Consider the following 14,335-nt stretch of genomic DNA (forward strand, 5'->3'; position numbering starts at 1 on the left):
GCCTAGGCCTAAGATTAGGAGAGATCCTCTCAGGGCTTTTTTGTCAGCTAGCTTTAACTATCAGGGAGCTCAGTGTTGTTGTAGCCTCTGTGATCCCAGAACCAGAACAAAACCAGTGTCGTGTTTCTTGTGACTCCAGGATCACCCATCTGCTTTGTTTCTGACTGACATTGAGGGGGGTATTTCGCTGGCTTCAGTCCAGCAGGCTAATTGCAATGGCTCAGGCAACAGCGCCTTTACATCACTTACCTTACCGTGCCAAATTTGATTTCTTGTGTGTTAATTCAGCACGTTGTTCTTTTTAAAGATTAGAACAGACAATATGCTTTAATAACAGCAGTTGGATCTTTGAACTTAGTAACCCTTAATTGCCGATTTATGCACTTTAACTACTGTTCTTGTTGCAGTTTGGGGTTGGCTTTTTGACAAGACGGTTTTCTGTGTTTTTGAAGGTTGGCTGAGAAGGGTTTAAAGCCCCATCACCCTGCCGATACAGGGGAGTGATGGAAAATTGAGGTGCGGAGCTGGTCACTGAGAAGTTTGAAAGATCAGCTTAAAAAGTCAAGCCGGTAAGAGCTGATCGTTGTTAGGCCAGCTGAGGCTGAGGTGTGTTTTCTTTCTGACCTCATTCCACGTATATGACTTTCAAAATGACAGCGGATGTGTGAAGTTCCACCACAGTTTGACTAGAAGGTAGGCAGCGATACAGTTTGGGGTATGAGGTTAAACCCATAGTGTTCTTATCCTACGTGGCCATTATGGCTGAGCTAGGGTACTTTTAAAACAGCATTCTCATTCCACCGATAGCAAAAGGTTCGCAGCTGCCTATAGATCTGTACTGCTTTTGGCTGCGTGCAGTCCACAGACATTTTGATCTAGAGTTACAATCCCTCCTGATTACTGTGTAACCCAGTAATAGAAAATCAGATCATGCACAAAACAAGGCTTTTAGGTTAGGTTTATTTCTGATTGTGTAAGAACAGTAGCGCCTCAAATGCATAGAGCTTTTATGATGTGTCTAAGTCCTAATAAATGAATTGATGCCAGGATCAACTAAAAGGTTTCTCCAGTTAAGCTGGGACATTATGGCAGCCTGTCCTTGGTGGATTTCTCAGCTCTTGAGAAACGCAGTTTGATTTCGTATTTCCTCCACTTGTTTGTATTTTATACGTATTTTGCTTATCTCTGCTGATGTAAGTGCATGTGTTTTCTCCAGCCGTCCAAAGCCAAATAGTGAGAAGAGAGGCTCTGAGCAGTGAAACATAATGTGAGGTCAGAGATACTGGTAGTGCCTTAGCAGACTTAGGTGGTATTTCACTACCATCAGTATTTCACTCCCACGCCATACTTTCCCTTTGTGCTCTACAGGGCAAATCACTTATAGTTCTCTGTTACCGATACAATCCGGAGCAGTGCATACTGAGGCACAGGGCAGGGAAGAGAGTGGCAAGTTTCACACGGCAGCTCAATATTGGAGCCGGAGATCCATGTAGCCACAGGATTTATGGCACACTCCTGGTGTCTTGCTGACCTGTGCTTCCCTTGGCAGACCTTCCCAAGGAGGCTGGCTCTCCTCCCCGCAGAGAAGCTGCCACTTCTCAGCAGCAAAGGCAGATCCCAGCAGGGTGGCAGAGCTGCTGTCACAAGAGAGCAGATGGTTGGGGTAGTGAGACCAAAGGCATTTTGAGCATGAAAACAGACAGATCAAATAAGCTCTTTTAATGGACTTACACTGACAAAGCTGCTTGGTTTTTGTCTCTGAAAGAGCTGAAAAGAGCTTTGGGAAGGGCAGGATTCAGTCCTAGCTGGGGGGTGCACCTTCTTAAAGGCCGGTCTCGACTGGCAGAGCAACATCTTTTATATTTAAACACCTCTAGGAGGCAGGCTCTGAAGGATAGAGAGGCTCCTGGAAGGGAGAGCATATCTGAACTCTCACATACTTCACTTGAAATGTGAAGGGTAAATCAGGGTAAATACAGCTCTATTACAATGCATGAGGCTGGCCCACGAGTCAAAAAGCAGTTTTGCTGCAGCAGTAAGCGAGCTCTGTAGTTAATTAATTTACTGTACCCTAAAACCATATATAACAAAAAACTTGGCCTGTGTGGCTCTGAGCCATAGTCAGGCTTCAAAATTATCAGAACTGTGAAACAGATGAAAGAGGAAAGAAAAATCTTTGTTTCTTCAAACTTTCCTACTTCTCCCTCCTAAATACTAGTTCATAACCCCTGTATGCTACTGTCATATGTATACTTTGCACGGGCCCTCAGAGAAGGGACGATTGGTCCATTTTAAAGCCTGACTGCCCGGAGTGCTCTGGTTTGCACAGGCTATACTGAACAGCAGAAGAGATGCTCAGTTTCCACCCCTTCCTAAGGATGTCGGTTCAATGAGATCAGACTATTTTTGGTGGTTGTGGCAGAGCAGATTTAAAAGGATTAAATAAAGTAGTAGCCAAAGGTTCCGATTCTTCCCCAAGCTGTACCTTCTGCAGCCTTTTGTCACCTGCATCAATATTGTATATAAGTCAGGGAATAATTGGTTCATGGTGTTCCCGTCTGGGTGTACAAAAGATTGATGTGCTGTAAGTCCCATCAGTGCTAATGTGCGTTGTTATATGCACATAAATTCTTGCGTGCCCACAGGCCTCTTGGATTTCTTTGAAGCCCTTGGGTAGGTATCATTACTTTTTTTTCTTTTTTTTCCTTTGGATATCACAAGAACATACGCAATTCTGGATTGGCTTAGAGCATGATATAATTTCACACATGGTTATGGAAAATAAACTTTGCCGATCATGCAATACATCCCACTGTAATCATACCAGGCTTTTTCAAAATAGCAGCAAGAACAGGAGTCTAGTTCGTGCAAAGTAACTTTGTGTGAGGAGGGTGTGGGGTTGTTTTTTGTTAAAATGACGCTTTTTTTCCCCCGTTAAAATGTCCTCACCTGATCTCAGCTCCGAGTGCACTGCAATGGCTTGGGAGAGACTGTCAGAAGGCTTGCAGGAAAATGGTGCACAAGCACATCTGCTCTACGCCTGTAAATGCTGTGTGTATGTGGTGATCAGGGGGTACTTGCATTCCCCACCTCCCATGTCTCAGACGTGTTCCTCCTAACCCAAAAGTTTCCAGAACAAGCAGTACATCTCCTGAAAAGAGGCACAGCCTGCCTCTTCCATTCGACAGTAGAGGAAGAAATGCGTGACACGAAGCTATTTCACCTTCTTTCCTTTGACTTGCCTTGTGCAATACTTGCTGTGTGCTGTGCGCTACCAGCCTGGAGACGGGCTGGCGTTACGGGGCTCACATTCACATGATATTTGAGGGGAGACTTACGCAAAGCCACATTTCTTTTGTCAGCACATGCGATGATGCCTGAAGATTAGAAGCGGCTCTCCTAGATTCTGCACCCTATGGAAATCAGTGTGGCGCACGTTCAGCGGCTCATTCACAGACTAAAGCTGCTGGGGCCCAATACGATCATCTTGCCTGACTGCCTGTATAATACAAATTGGCAGCACTTCAACAATGAATAATAATAACTCATTAATAAGTTATGGGAGCTGAGAGTCAGCGGTGTTTCCAGACGTGAGAACGCTTCCTGCAGCACACAGCCCTGCTGGTTCTGTGTACGGTATCTCTGGATTACAGCAGGTAGTCTTGGGAGAATTGAGGGCTGGTCTGCGAGATGCAGATCTTACGTGACTTATGTCTGGATCAAAAGGAGGTTTAAAGACTTTCCTGTTGCTATTGACCAATTGGAAGCAGATCCCCAGGCCGGCGTGATAGCTCTGATATGTGGAATGCAGGGGATTAAAGGAGCTTCAGCAAGAGATTTGAGGACACGTTGGTTGTGCATCTCTCGTCTCCCTCACAACGCCTAGTAGATCTGTGACAATACTTTGTACTTGCTATTTTACTGTGGAGAAAGATCTATTTTAATTAGCGCACAACTTCAGCTCCTGGGATTCTTTTCAGCCGTGCTCACGTAAGGAAGTTTAATTTCACCTTTGTGGAAATCAGCTGTGCTTTGGAGGTGGATGACGAGCTGTGCTCACGTCCAGCCTTACCCAGTGCCTGCAGGGAGCGAGGCAGGTCTCAGCATCCCCGCAGGCAGGTGTGACTCAGTCCCTCAGAGCCACCTGCCCACAGTCCGTGCAGCGTGCATCACAGGCATCCACAGGGCAGCTGCCATCTCTGGCAGCCCCTTCTGGCCCTTACTACCTCCAAAGCCAGAGACCATCAGGGTGGCCTGGCAGGGAGTGGGCCGCCATGCCATGTCCCGTTGCTTAGCAACACCTCACTCTGCCAGCCATCTCTCCTCAGCGCTGCTGAGGTGAGGTAAGCGCAGCGCAGAGCAGCACCACGGCGACGCTGCCTGCTGTCGGCCCTGACTTCGTGCTGATGGTTACTGCTGCAAACGGACTGGGGAGTATTTCTTCACATCCTTCCTTGTTTGAAATTCTTACTACTTCAGTGGCTTGCCTGCGTAATTAACGGATGGTCACTGTGCTACCATGCACCTGACGTACAGTCTGATCAGCCATTTCTAAAGTGGCTGCTGCTTCTGGAGGTCTCTATTTTTCAGCCATAAATTGAAACATTTGAGGCTTTCTCCTCGAAAGTACCACAGTGCAGTATGAGAGGGTTGGGCGTATCGCTGCCAGCTGTGGCCATCGCTGTTTGGTACTTGTGTACCTAACGAACCCTGCTCCTCACCACTTTCTGTCCCTTCCAAAAGGACACTGATGCTAACATGAAGTTTTCCAGATTGCAAACATTTCTGTGCGCAAAGAGGAAATCCAGGAAAGACGGGGCCTTACTGATGTGAACAGACCTCCTTTTTTTCCCCTCTCATCTCAGTCTGAAAATCCTGCAGAGGTATTCCCTCAGCCTCTCCTTGCTCGATAACTGTTTGCAGCTCAGGACTGACCTGGAAGGCTTTGTTCGTGCTGCCAGCTAGTTACCTGCTGCCAGGTCTTCTGCTGAGCCTTCATTCTAGATTGGTTTGATTCCATTGCTTGGCACTGAGTGACTTTCTCGCTCATGAAAAGATCTGGCAGGCAGGGGAGAACTTTGTTTTATGTTGGAGCAGTGCTCTGCGGCGACACATGCATATGTATATCTGCCATTGCCCTCTGCTGGGATATGCCAGAACTACTGGCGTGTGCCTTCAGCCGTTCTGATTTCCTCAGTAGAACGCTCTCCTTTACTTTGGGAAATCGCCTCCTTTGGATGCACAAACAAGATAGGTGCTTCTGTTCAGTAGGCAGTTATCATGTAGCACCCGGCTCAACGAGCAGCACAGGAGCTGCCCCAGCACAGACATCCACGTTGCTAGGCCCAAACCATTGAGGTTCATAAAAGCCATCTCTGCTGTAACATAGAGTATTGCTTTTTTTTTTTTTTTTTTTTTTTTTTTTTTTTTTTTTTTTTTAAAAAAAAAAGGATGGGGTTATACATCTTTTTTTCATCACACAGCTCTTTTTACCGCTGATCGAGCTGCCTTTATTTAGTCGATATGTACTGACAGATGTACCAACCCAACAGTTTGCCACTTTCCATTTTAGGTTGTATGCTTGGTTGCTGATCATGTGTTTTAATCGCTTGGAATCAGATGCCCATACAGTTTCTGAGCTCAGCACTCAGGTATACTGCCTGATCTGCGTCTGTTCACCCTCATGCTGAGGATGATGTTATGAAAGACCCAGCCTAAAGGCTCTGAGATGGAGGACTGTGAGTCCATCTTTGAATTCAGTTTTCCCACAGCTGGGGTTGTTAACGATGGCCTCTTTGAAATGGCTTCCTAAAACAGAGGCCTTTGAAAGTCCCTGAAATGAAGACCTCTATAGAAATGAAGGCCCACCACTGCGGTGCTGCAACAGAGAGGTACACCTGAGAGGAGAGGCAGTGTGCACCTGTATGGGATCGCATCAGTAGAGAAGAGGATGGCACTGCCCAACTGTTCCTCAGAGAAGGAAGACAGCCTGTGAATCCCACTCTCTTAGTCTAGGCAGATTGGTGGTTTAGGAGGAGGTTCTCTGAAATGCAGGACAGGAGTGGTCTGTGGGAGTGACCCACTGCCAGCCATTTCTTTCTTGAAATACAGCGAATAGCAGCAGAGGTACGCTGCGTGCCCACTTTTGTTTATTTGCTCATGCAGAGGCTAGCAGGAGATAAACCATGTAACGTGGGAGTGCAATTAGCAGTACTTTCATTGGACACCTCGCCCTGGTCACCGCCTGGATCAGCTGATAGCCCTGTGCTGCCTGAATTGCCTTTCTCAGCTCAGGAGAGACAGTATGGCAGCGTGCAGGTAACCGCTGCTAAACTAACAGATTTTGAAAATAAAAAGCATCCCAGCTCCAGAATTGCCTTAATAATCTTTGAATAATCCAAATGCTTCTCAATATAGTTCGTCTAACCAGCTCTGAAACGAGGAATGTAGAAATAGGTGGCATTGACTTGGGACATTTATTTTTAGGTAACACTTTTTTTCCCCCTTTTTTCAGCATCAGAACTACTTTCATCTTCTTCAGAGCCAGAGCTATAAATATCTTCCATTCAGATCGTGGGCCTCTGACATGAGAGTGGAGCACTTCTCCCAGCTGCACATGACAATCATATTTTACTCTATTCCATGGCACTCTCACAACCCTCTGATAGAAAAAGCCCTCTCAGCTCCTAAAATCTATTAGTTATTTTCCCGAGGAGGAGGGGGATACTCCTGGGAAGCCACACTGGATGGGCTGTATCTATCAAATATAACATGTCCCATTTCTGCCTGTTCCTAAGCAGCGTTACACAGTTCACTTCCCTGCATTTCAGAGGCTTGCTTCTTCTTTGCTTTACACCTTGTGAAATCAATAGCATGCACAAACAGCTTTTGTCCTTGCTCTCCTTTGCTTACTGGTGCTTTTCACAGTGAGGTCCTTGCCCCTGACGCGGGCACCATGACAGCTTCAGGGTGACAAAGCTTTACTTGTCAGTATGTTTTACAGGAAGGACCTAGCAAGAAAGAAATTGAAGTCTCTGTTAATCCCAAATTTAGTTCCAATCTCAAAATTTGTCACCAGACAGACATGTAGCCTGTAGCACTTAGCCTGTCTGACAATGTTCTCCTGCTACAATCCTGTCTGTCCCACTTGTCAGAAGAAAATGGTGTTTCCGATGAGGACGAGTGGGAGCTGCACACAAATGCATTAGCTGCTATTTCTGATCCATCACACAAGGCTGGTTTTCTGCTTCCACGAATTACTGAAGCGCCCGTAGAAAGGGGATAAGTGCACAGAGGGTTTCCATGCCGCTCGTGAGGAAAATATTGGAATTGCAGCACCTGCTCTGCAAGGCTGTTCTTTTCCCTCTCCTGCATCTCAAAATGAGAACGGAGCAAAGAGATGAGAGGATGCAGGTCCTCGTCCTTTGGTGAAGCCACCGCCCCAGAGGAGGACCGAGTGTCGAGTTCAGGTCTGTTTTCTCTGACTGGTGCTGTTCCTCTAGGGATTCTCAGTTAGTCTAAAAGAAAAAGCTCTGGGAAAAATAAATAGGCATTCCCCTACCGCTTAATTTATTGCTCTATGCACCACAGTTTGGAGTTGCAGGTTGAGAAGTAACATTTCCAATATGCTAATCATCACGTGCTTAGTGTTCCTACTGGTCAGAGCTACGTGTGCGTTACCGTGTGTGGTTACCATACGTAAGCAGTGTTCTCTCATAAAATACTCATATACTTCACGTTGTATTGTCCCGGTGTCGTTCATGATTTATGCTAGTTTGTAAGCAAACAAAAGCACTCGAGGTGACTTTGGAAATTCATTCCTTCTTATTTTCCTGGAGTCTGTATTGTTCTTTTATTTGTCAATCAGGATTTCATTTTTGGCAATTGCTAATTTAGTATTGTTTTCAGAAATTTGTTCTGCTTTTACCTAGCACTTTCAGCCTCACTTTTCTTCAAAGGGAGCTGAAGGAAGTTAACTTTTTAAGTGGAGGAAAGGTGAACATCCCAAGCATTTCTGTATTTTGAAACTGAAATGTTACATCTCCTTGGAAGGTTTAAAATGCAAAGATCAAGTCTCGAATAAAATTGAAAATTGATCTTTCTTGAATTAATTTTGTTCTGGCCAAAAAACACTAGTGAGAGTGCTCAGATCAGTGTGAAAAACAGGTCTCTCTTCAAGTGTGTGGCTTTGTTTAATCCCTGCTTTGTGCAGTTGGAGTCTGCTCTATTGCTTGTAAGCCAAAAACGTAAGGAAGTAGTAATCTTTTGAAATCGTGCCGTTCCAGCTTATAAGCTTTGGGAAGAATAAGGCAATTTGTGCAGGAGGGAGAATGGGATGCGCTTTGTTTTGACACTTCTTTGTGTCAACTCAAGTCATTATCTCCTGTCAGAACCCCTTTGTTGCAAACTGTAGGGACAGCTTGGAAGCGCTGTCTTTAAGGAACACAAATTTGCCACCATCATAGGTTATTAACAAGCATGGCTAATAAACGAGTACTGCTATTTTGTGGTGCAGCAGAACAGAGCCACTTGGTCTGCGGCCTCTCATTTGAAAGAGGAGTGTTCACAGTGCAGAGAAAGCCTCATTGTTTGATTTTAATGGGCAGTATCTCTTTCTGGGAACTGAAATGTGTTTGCTATTTTGGCACCAAGGTGAATACTTTTTCATGCTGTTTCCAGGCTCAGATGGGTTTTATTCCCTTGCTAATCTGAAGAGGAGGTACCCTTCAGTCAAGTGAGGCAGTCTAAGAAAATCCTCTCCTGCTGTAAATCTCTGGGCCTGTGTTTAGCATAGAAATGAATTTCCTGAATCAGATTAGGAAGCATAAGGGAACTGCGTGAGCCTAGAAGGGACTCACAGCCTCCGTGTATGCTGCTAAAAATGCACTGCAGGATAGCCAGCCTGGATAGGGGACTCATGGGCTGGTAGCTCAGGTTTGCCTCACACAGCCTTTTCCACACCTCCCTCCCTTCCTTCTGTCTCCTGAAATAACCCATTGCTCTGTGTGCGGGGATCCAAGTTGCCGATTGCCAAGTGTTGGCACTTCTTTGTTGGTGAGGGTTCAGTATCCGGAGAGCAACCCCACTGCACTTGTAACTTGGCTGCACGGTGAGCTGAAGCACTGCTGAGTCACATTCCTAATTAGTGATGAAGTTACCCCCAGATGAGTGCACACCAGTGGGGGAACCAGCAAGGAGATGGCCCCTAGCCTGCAGCTCTGCTCGGGGCGAACCCAGGGCCTCATCTCAGTGCTTGTGCCAGGGTTGCTGGTTTGTTACTAGCAAGAGTGCAGCCTCAGCTCCACTGGCTTTGTTAACGTTCACTGGTTGAGCTGCAGGAATAGGACCTCTGCGTTCTGAAAATCAGCTTGTCCTCCAATGCCCTCTGGTGACGGGAACTAATTAGCTGCCATTGCTTTTACTGAATCCAGTTGCAAAATACCAATGTTACTTTGTTCCTGTTAAATATTTTAGACAAATATTACAATTTAGCATGAACAGAAATCTGTGGTTCACTAGTTTGCGTACCAGCCTCTCTCTGTAATTGCTACAGCACTTCCCAGCATTGCAAAAATAAGCATGTTCCAGAGACGCCATAACACAGAGAGTCTCCAAAGCTTATTAGGCTTATCCTTTAAATACGTTAGTCCTGATCCTTGCGGCAGAGAACTACACTTGTGTGTCTGTGTGATGGGTGCAGAAATGCCTCGTGTCACCTTCCATGCCTAATCTCTAGCAATGGAAAAGCAGTGGCTGCCAATCACTGTTAGGAAAACTGAATTGCTGACATAAACGTAACCACTTGCATATGCAGGTGTGCAGCTTCTGCCCGTTGCCTGCCAGAGCTAGCCCAAGTGAAGGCACAGAACAGCCAGGAAGGAAGGAGATGGGTAGGCAAGAAGATTGATGTTACTTGGCTTTTGGGAGTCACTGCCTGATAACGTGTCGACAGTTTTCAAAAGGAGACTCAATAGAAATGGCAAAATATGATAGCTTAGCCATGAACCCATGTGAATAACACTGAGATGTACAGTGACTCACGGGTAAATACCATTTTAATTGAAAATGCAAAAATCCTGAAAAAACTTCTCAATTTTATGAGCCTAGTGAGCTTGTGTGTGTATTTTTGTATCATTTTTCTTACGATTTGCAATCCCTGTTCTTCCAAGAAAGCATAGAAATAACACCTGCTATAAGAACAAGGTGCTCCAAGAACTTGCTGCTACGGGGTGCTGCCATAGGCTGAGCGCTTACAGCTCAGTGATTCACCAGTGATGAAGTCTGTCTGCAACTGGAGCTGCTGGCAGAGGCTTGAGTGCGGAGGGGATGCAGGCCCAGGTGTAACTGGCTGAGCTACGTCGGCATGCAGCTCTGAAGCCATCTGCAGCTGCTTCCAGAGGCACCGAACGCTGTGCGTGATGTCTGTGGGCTCTATGGGAAAGGCTGTGAGGACAGCTGGCTGGAGCAAGCGAGGGTGCATTGATTTTGTCCCTTCTGCACAGCTGAGGTTTGTCGCTCTCCCATATCTGTGCAGTGTCTGTTCTGACAGCACCCACCATACCAGATTGCGTGGACAGGATCTCTCATTTTCATGTCTACAGCACACGTGCGGTGGATACACAGAGGCAGGAGACAGAGGCGCTTGACAGTCTGCACGAAGCTCTCTGAGCTTAGGGCTCCAGGAGGTGAAGTCTCTGTTTTTCAGAAGAATCTAGAAGTGGTTTCCTCCTGCAGAAGCAGAAGTCAGTGACAGTAAACAGACCTGAGCCAGGGCAAAGTGTTATGGAAAGCATTGCCTGAAATGACTTGCAGCATCTCCCTGAGGGTCTGTCACGCGGCCAAGAATAGATCCTGCATCAAAGGAACGTTTTGTCTGCCCCTAGGCCTGGAGGCATTGCCAGCCTTGCATTTCAGAAGGAGAAGGAGATTCAGCACCTCCATTTTTAATGGAGAATTAACCCCGGATTTGAGTTATTTTGAGCACCGTTTGTGCAGGTGGACGTCCTTGTTAACAACGTATGGGCCCTCTGAGCAGACTGCTTATTCTGATGGCCTGACAGACAGAGTTGCATGCCTTCCTGAGCAAACCGCTCGGCACTAGATGGGCACATTAAAGGTCATTCACTGCTACATTGGCAGCATACAGTCAGAAACATTGCTATTAAGAAAAGAGTAGCGAGTGCTCTCAGCACTGAAAGTAGTGCGTGCAGCTGTTCTACAGCAGTAGCTTTAATTTTCTGCAGTTGCAGGGCACGGCTGATGTGATGTCAGCTGCAGATTAGCATGATGTCAGAACGGTCCTGAGGAGTGCAAAAGAAGGTTTGTGTGTTAGTAAGGGAAAAAGTGCTGAGGAATAAACCTGCCCAAGATCAATTGGCTTGGGCGGTTGCTCAAAGACTTTCCCTAAGCACGAGCAGTAGGAGGCAATGCTGATTCCCACTGACACAGGGTGCCAAATAGGTTGTGTGCTGTTGAGGCATGCTGTTTTCGACATAAACACGGTGAGCTGAAGTTTTCCCAGCGTGGTATTCCTTGTGATCGGGTTGCTGGTGACCAGAACAAGCCCAGCTAGGTTTTGGAAAGCGTGGTCCGGGGAAGTTGTTGAATGTCAGTGAAAATGGAGGGGCATACACTGCGATAGAAAGATTACACACCTGTGTTCTGTGGAACTTGGAAAGGATTAAATAGAGTTGCAATTGAGTACACAGATTTTATCGGTAGCTGATTTTGAAAGGTGGGATTGTCCAAATCTGATTTGCTGTAGGAATAGATGCTGGGGATGTTTCACATGCATACTCACAGCATGCTGATTCTATCACGAGAAACTGCAAGCGTTCAGTATCCCCATCTGTTTCTCAGCCGAGGCAGAATGAGTTGTCAGAAATCACTGTGGCAGAGAGAAGAGCTTAAAAGACACATGTGCACACATATATATGAACCACGTCGTGTTCGCCAGTGTGACATCACGTTGCTTTTCTGCCACTCGCTGCCTTGCCCACAGCTGCCTTGCAGCTGTGATTTTTCACATCGTGGGGTGGGAGGTCCCACCTGGCCCGTGCACGTGCTGTTCTTGGAGCAGCGAGGCTTTGCTGTGTGAACCAAACCATCAGTGGGGTCTTGAGAGAAGAACTGCTGCTTGCGAGTCTGTTGGCATGATATGGTCATACAGTATTTTGTCTCGCCCCATCCAATCTTTTCAGGGTTTATTAGATTTCTCTCTACAGATTACATACACCCTCAAGAAGGAGGAGTCTTTTTCTTTCTCCTTTACTTCCCTTAAACATCTGCGCAGTGCCTGGTTTCTTTTTACAGCCGATCCACGCAGAGACAGGCCAAGCAGGAGCCTACCCAATGATCTGCAAGACAGAGCTTGCACAGAACAGCTGAAAAAGACAGCTGGGAATCCAAGGGCAGAGTTTGTCGGGGCTGGAAGCAGAAGGCTCTGTATTTGTAGTCACATCTGATGGCACCTTCAGAGGAGCAGCATAGTCCCCAGTTCTCAGTGACTGCTCCCAGAAGCACATATGGTTCCCAGAACTGATGACTGGTACCGTGAGTCATGTTGCAGTGGAAAGCTACAGGTTAACACTGAGCATCCCGCAGAGAGAACATCCCAAAATTGGAAGCAGATGGGAACCCATCTTCTTGTAAACAAGTGCCAGAAAGTTTCTGGTTAGAGTGGTGCCTTGTCCAGCACACAAGTGCAGCATCATCTGCGTGCCTCCGCTCGGCCTCCTCCCGGTCTGACACAGCAACTTATGTAACTGAAATCACAGCCTCTGAGCAGCCCGCTGCCATGGCTTGACAAAGCAGCTCTAAGTGATACAGCTGCACCCAGCACGCATCCAACAAGCTCCTTACAGTAATGCACCTGTTCCCCACAGCCTTCTCTGAAATGAGATATTTTCAGCCACTTGTCGTGGCTTCGAGAGTCCTCGGTCAGTGCTGCAGATTCGCCTTCACTTTCAGATGAGTAAATAAATACTGACAATGGCTTTGTGGGTACAATATGTACGTATTTAATCACAGCACGCCCTTACGTTTATGAAGAACCAGATTCCTCCACTGATGCCCTGCCCCTATCTCTGCAGACACCCAGTATCACGCTCACAGATGTGCGCTCAGGCACCACCATCTCCCTGTCCTAATCTCCCCAGCCAAAAACAGGACTGCTGGTGGCCAGAAGGACTCCAGCTGGATTTCACTGCTCTCCTGCAAGGACCGCTAGGCTGTTCAGGCTTGCAAATGGCCCCTCTCTGGGAAACCACACTGCAGAGAGAGAAAGTACCAAATGCCAAACCCTACTCAGTGGAATTACATGAGAAACCACTATGTGGAGCCAGCCACTAATTATTTGGCCGATGAGAAAAGTGGATTTGAATGAGCTCCTCACCAAAAATTCAGGTGCATGTGCTCCCCCATTGCCTTAAAGTTTGCATCTCTCAGCAGCCGAGGCACGGGACAATTTGCTGTGCTGCAACTCAGGTGGTAAGTGCATAGAGGAGCTTAGTGACAGAGCTGGCGCTGCTGTGACAGAAAGTCTTATCCCTTCCCTGTCCTTGGGATGGAATTCTCCATGTGCAGCTTCATCCTGCAGTTCCATTTGCCTCAGTCCTTACTTTGCTCCCACCTGGCCTAGGTTCTTGCAGCCTGTGAAAGAGTGCAAGTTTCCCAGTCTAAACAAGGGAACAGAGTGTAGCTCTGCTGTTGATGCTGACAGCGTGCTGTGTTTTGGGTACTCCTTCCATCATTTGATCAGGATGGAACTTGAGCTAGAAGACATATTGTTTGTGCCAGGAACCATAAGTTGTCTCAAGGGTGTCTCCTGGCCATAGCAGAACCTTCTGTTGCAGGGGGAATTTTGTCCGTGCTGATGAGCAGCTGAGAAAAACACCACTCAGTTTTGCAGCAGTGCCCAACTTCTAGTTTTCCTTATTGCAGCCTTCAGTACCTAAAGGGAGCCTACAAACGGGAGGGGAGTCGACTCTTCACAAGGGCAGATAACTGCAGGACAAGGGGAAATAGTTCTAAGTTGAAGGAGGGAAGATTTAGGTTGTATGTCAGGGGGAAGTGTGGATGCCCCGTCCCTGGAGGTGTTCAAGGCCAGATTGGATGTGGCCCTGGGCAGCCTGGTCTAGCATTAAATGAGGAGGTTGGTGGCCCTGCATGTGGCGGGGAGTTGGAGATTCGTGATTCTTGAGGTCCCTTCCAATGCGGGCCCTTCTGTGATTCTGTGCTTCTGTGATTCTGGACGAGCAACAGCCTGCAGCTCGTGAAAGTTAGGCTTTGAACAAGCAAAATACCACGTAACGCCACGAGCCGCTGCCAAAGCTCA

This window comes from Phasianus colchicus, chromosome 4 (genome assembly GCF_987193195.1).
Source record: "Phasianus colchicus chromosome 4, bPhaCol1.hap1.1, whole genome shotgun sequence".
Lineage (NCBI taxonomy): Eukaryota > Metazoa > Chordata > Aves > Galliformes > Phasianidae > Phasianus > Phasianus colchicus.